Raw genomic sequence first — 6261 nt, forward strand, 5'->3', positions numbered from 1 at the left:
ACTCCTGACCTCAAGTGATCCACCTGCCTGCCTCAGCCTCCCAAAGTGTTGGAATTACAGTCATGAGCCACTGCGTCTGGCCCTAAAAGGTGAGTTCTAACAGTCATTGGGAAGAGATAAGATAAACACAAATCATCATTCTGCTTGGGAAACCTTGTGTCTCTAAATACGGCCCCCAGAAGGTGGCGAAATGTGCCTGTTTCCAATTAATGGAGACAATGATCCCACGATAGCACCAAATCATCTGTTGAGCTGTCAGTCATCACTCTCATCAGCCTGTCATCTTCTCCTAGATAAAAGTGAGCCTCCATTCATGGTAAAGTATACTCCAACTCCCCAGTTTTGCATCACTAAGTCCTGGGATTGTTCCCTAACTAACTCCTAGAACCTGGGTCTGTAAAACCCCATTTCTTTGTCTGGCTGTCCTGCGTGTTATCTGTGTTCCTCAGCCGATAGCCCGAATGCAAGTCACATTTCAAATGTATTTCGTTTGTAACTGTTTTATCAGTGAAACCGCTGGTATTTCCTGATCCCCCTACATTCACCCTCAACAACCCTTTCAGACCTTCTTGGCCATCCCATTTGCTTTGATTCTTCTTTTTCTTCTCGGTAAGCCCCCAGGTGCTACATAGGCTAATTCGTATCTCTCTAACTCTGTCAGCTTGCGCATGCTATTGCTTGTGTTCCTTGCACAATGGAATACTGTATAGAACTTCTTAGGGCGGACGTTTGGAGGGCTCTTTAAACATTTTCTTTCTTTTAATCCTCCAATTTCATGATTATTTTTCTAACTTTCATCAGCTGAGGGGGGTGCGGTTCAACTTGGGCTCTACTTATATGAAAAAAGGTAAAGGAAAGATTGCTAAATCTCATGTTCTCTTATTTCCAGCCCCACCTCACCCTACCCTACCCAAAAAAAAAAAAAAAAAAAAAAAAAAAAAAAAAAAAAAGCTTATGGCATGTTTTTGGGAGATATTCTCCTTACTACTTTTTTTTTTTTTTTTTTTTTAACTCTTATGACTTTAAAAAGACAAAATACTGCTTGCATCACTACTTGCTGGAAGAGTTAGTTTTTTCTAATAACAAGATTGTAGTGTGTCCCCCAACAGGCCCACAAGTGTTCTTAATGTTAAATGTCAATAAAGTTGGAGGTATTAAACAGCCTTTTGTTCTTTCTCCACGAGTGCAAAATCAGAAGAGCACACGTGGAAGCGTTTCAGATTTAGTAAAGGGAATAAAGGCCAGGTGCCAGAGGCTGCTGTGTTGGGAGGAAACCGTCTCTGCAGGGGTCTCCAGGAGTTGGGCCTCCCAAGCCAGGTGCTAAACAAAGGGCCTCTCGGGAGGACCCCGCAAAATCAACTGGGGAGCAGTCCTCAGGGCCAGGCGGGGAGAGCTGGGTGAGCCAGGCTGCTCAGCACGAAGGAGTTTTAAGGCTGGAGGTGAAAGGACAGGAGATGAGACCCAAATGGCTTCAAAGGGAGCAAGCGTGCATGCTTTGGAACGCAGAGGAGGGCGTTGTGGTGGCCGCAGAGAGGAGCAGTGGAGTCCAGAATCCACAGGGCTTGACAACTGCTGAGATATGTGAGGGGCAGCTCAACGGCCAGTGTCAACTGCGTTCTTGGGTTTCTTCTCCAGAAACATTCTTGACCAACTAACCTTTGTTCTGGCCACATGCACCTTTGGTATTTCCTCAGCTCCTAAGGTAAGGCTTCTGTTACACTTCAGTTCATTAGCATTTCTTCTCGGATGTTTTATTTTCATCAGTCTTCATAGCAACATGATCATCTTCTGAGGACCTGAGGTGGTAACTCTTATTTCTCTAATAGTCTCTTAATTCGGGGCTTTCACCAAGAGGAGGAGGTCCGTCCCAAAACCTGCATTGGGTCCCCATGTAAGTGTCATGACGCCGCCAGGCAACACTTCCTGGTAAGACAGTCAGCATGCAGGTGTCATCTCAAAGTCCAGCCCTCTGTGAGGCTCACGCCACCCCCTGTTGCTGGGACTGACTGGACGTGGTTCTGTTGATCCACATGGGAGGATGCCCTCGTGATCATCAGCCAAGGTTGAACCCAGATAAAGAAAACAGAAAACAACCCATTTTTAAAAAATTTTAAATGAACAGACATTTCCTCCAAGAAGATGGCCAATAAGCACATGAAAAGATCTTCAACATCATTAGTTATTAAGAAAATGCAAATTAAAACTGGAATGAAATACCACTGCATACCTATTAGAATAGCTAAAATTAAAAAGACTCCAAAGACCAAGTTCTGGTGGGAAGATGGAGCAACTGAAACACACACTGCTGATGGGAATGTACATTGTGTGATCATTTCAGTAATGTCTTACAGTGTTATACACAGACCTACCATGTGACCAGCCATTATACTCCTAGGTATTTACCTAAGATGAATGAAAGCATGTGCCCACACAAAGACTTGTACACAAATGCGCACAGCAGGTTTGTTTGTAATAATCAATAACTGAAACAACTCAAATAACCATCAACAGGTGAATGGAAAAACAAATTGTGATATACCTATACAATGAAATTCTGCTCAGCAATAAGGAGTGAACTGTTGATATATTCAACAATGCAAATGAATCTCAAAATAATTATGCTGAGCGAACGAAGCCAGACAGAAAAGAGTACATACTAAATGGTTCCATTTATATACGATTCTAGAAAATGCAAACTTAAAGTGACATAAAATGAATCAATGGCTGCTTGAGGTCAGAATGAAGCAGAGATTATAAAGTGGCATAAGGAAACTGAGGGCGTGATGGATATATTTATTATGTTGATTAGGGCAATGGTTTCTTGGATATATACACACACATATCAAATTGTATACATTAAATATGTATGGTTTATTATACATCAGTTATACCTCAAAACTGTAAAAATATAAGTCATTCACATCATTATGCTCAGAGGAAAGTCATTTTGGTTTGTCTGATGTACGTCTATCTTCATCTTTCTCTGTTTCCCCTTCCCCAAATTCCTGTATAAAAGGATCAAGATCACATCCTCTTCTGGTATTCAAGCCAATTAAGCCAAAACAAACTAAAAGTCCCATTAAGTTCTACAGGAGATGCAAGAAGTATAAGAAATAGTTTACAGGAGATGCAAAGACGTGTAAGAAATCTAGGTAGCAAGAGAAGATATAAATGTGTTTACAGTTAAATGGTCTTAAGATTGAAGTATCTGTTCTGAAAAATAGAAAACATATAAAAAGAGTGTGATTAACTGTCTAATGAAGATTAAGGGCAAAAATTTCCAGAGAGGGATTACTTTGAACTGGGATGGTTCAGGAATGTTTCATGTATGATGTGGGATTTAAGCTGGAATGTGAAGAATGGATAACATTTTATAAATAAGAGGAAAGAGAACGCGCACAAGATGTTTTGGTGGGGTCAGAGGGTGGTGACATGGAGTGAATAAGTTTGACAGGAGGAAAGATTTCAGTAAGAGAATCACGGGACTCAACTCTACAAAGTGGGACCAAAGTGGGAGGGACTTAAGTGCCAGGCAGTGTCTAAACTCCCAGCCTTGATTTCATCTTCACATGAGGAAGAACTTGGGAGATAGTCAGCCTTTCATCACCAGAATCATTCAGCAGAGTGTGTGCACATGTGAGGGATGTGGAAAGGAGCTAACTCTTGAATAGACAAGTCCTTCCCAATTCTGAGCCACTGGTCACAGATTCATGGGCTTCAAAAGCATCTTTGCAGGTAGCACAGGACATTTGTTTCATAGCATCTTGGTTCCTCTTGGAAGTGGTGCCTGACTCTCATACCAGAGTCAACAGAGCCAAATTTCCCCCTTTTCTATCCTACATTTAGTCAGGGAAGGGAAGACATTCAACTGCAGCCAATCAGACTCTTCCCCCATGATTTTGAATCCTGAGTGGACAACACAGTGACATGAGGAACAGTTAGAGTGACTCAACATGTTGGCCAGACCCTTCCTGCTCCATCCCTGTGGCTTCCAATCTTCCTGGTTACCAGCTCTTCAGAGTGCTGTTGGTTCCTGGCCAGTCCCCTAGTCTCTAGTCCATTCTGTGATTCCCAACTATCATTTCAATAAATTTCATTTTTGCTTTACACAGAGTCTGTAGCTTATAGCAAGAACCCTGACAGAACTCTTTGGGTCATAGCACTTCAGTTCTCCGCATAACCTATTGGTATTAGTTCAGACCACTGGGGCTGTATGGCACAAGTCTACTCCCTCTGCCACATGAGCTCCTATGTCTGAAGACAGTTTTATGGTCTATCCTGAGCCCTCCCTTCTCTGGGCTAAATGTTCCCTTGTTCCTTTGGGTACTCCTCATCTCACATGGGCTAAGTTGTTTCCGCAGCCTGGGTGGCTTTTTCCAAGAGTGCGCAACTGCCCACATTTAGACCTTTTGTGATTCAATAAAAGTCACTCCTTTTTTGTTTTCCCTTGCAAAGACTATATTATAGCCAGGGTACTGGTTCAGCTACTGAAACAAAAGTCAAAGTAACAGTGACTTAAACAAGACTTCTCTCATAGAAAGATCTGAATGTAACCAGGACTGGGGACCCAGGCTTTTTCCAGCTTGCTGTCTATTTATAAGACATGGCTTAAATCTCATGGTTCATTATGGCTGTTCTGCTCCCAGCACCATGTTCACATTTCAGGAGCAGTACGGCAAAATAGAAGAAAGACTTCAGTGATTCCCTTTAAAGAAGTGGCCCAGAAGTTGAACCCATCACTTACACTGGTATTCCAGGGATCAGAACTTAGTCCTTCCTGTGGTCCTGCCTTCCCTCGAAGAAAGGCTGGGAAATGTAGCTTTATGTGGCACAGTACGGTAAACTAGCAGTCTCTGCCATAGACCGTATAATGTAATTTGGATATCGCCCTGTAAATTATTCTAAGTATAATAAGATGTTATGCAAGTCACAAATGGTTAATTGCCCATAACTTTCTAACACTCAGTCATTGTTGGGTATTTTGCAGTGATTATCAGGCTAGAGTTACTGAAAGACTTGAGTTTTAGGTAAATTTGATTTTGTGGGCTTACCAGGGCACATGCCTTGGATCAGTCCCTGTACTCTCAAACCCAAAGGTCAGATCTGCACTGGAATTTTCCACTAATTGAGACAACCAAGTAGCTATCTCTTTTGAAAACAAAACTCACAAGATTGCTTTACACAATGAGTTTAATATATTTTCAGGTATATTAGGTAGAATTCTTTGGGTTACAAATAGTAGAAACTGACTCTAGATGAATTACTGTAAGTGTACCAGATGTCTCCCAGGACTCAAGGCAATATGCAGCTGACAGTCTCAGGAACTGACTAGAACCAAGATGATCTCCACATTTTGTTTCTGTTTCTCTGTCCATCAGCTTTCTTCTCTGTCTGAAAGGACCCTTTTTCTCTGCTCTCCAATCTGTGCAATAGATGATAGCCATTCCCAGGTCCTTGGTCTACATATAATCCCTCTAACTACCAAGGGATAATCCGAGGCTCTCCTTCAATTGGCACTTGATTAGCCTAAACTGGTTCATTGGTCCACCCTTGGGCCAATCAGCCAGGTCTAAAGAGTAGATCAAATCATATCACTGTGCCTGCTAATAACTATCTGTGAACCCCACAAATTTAGGAGGTTATAGGTAAGGAGAAACAGTTTGCAGCAAAGGGGAGGCTAGACAGGCAACCCAGTGGGTATCATGGGTGTCTCCACCATTCATGCATGTGTTGAGAGTTGTCGTAATTTTAGAAATGTAGCTGTGAGCTCTGTGACACAGAGACACATGGAAACATAAGGGGGTTGGAGAAGAAACCGTGTCTTCCTCGGGCTTTTTTGGTCATAAGTAATAGAAACCCATCCAAAGGTTCTGCTATGGTTTGAATGTGTCCTTTGAAAAATTCATGGGTTGCCAATGTGATAAAAGGTGGGGCCTTTAAGAGATGATTAGACCACGAGGGCTCCTCCATCTATAATGGGATTAGGTGCCCTTTTAAAAGGGCTTGATGGAGTGAATACACCTTGCTTGCCCTTCTGCCTTCCACCACGTGAAGACACAGCATTCTTCCTTCCAGAGGTTGCAGCACTCAAAAGCACCATCTTGAATGCAGAGACCAAACCCTCACCAGACAACTGAACCTTCCAGCATCTTGATCTTGGACTTCCCAAGCCTCCAGAACTATGAGACAATAAATTTCTGTTCTTTATTCAATTTCATAAGACATTTTTAGTGCATTTGAAATTCAAATATATCTGATTCT

Source organism: Macaca fascicularis, chromosome 3 (genome assembly GCF_037993035.2).
Source record: "Macaca fascicularis isolate 582-1 chromosome 3, T2T-MFA8v1.1".
Lineage (NCBI taxonomy): Eukaryota > Metazoa > Chordata > Mammalia > Primates > Cercopithecidae > Macaca > Macaca fascicularis.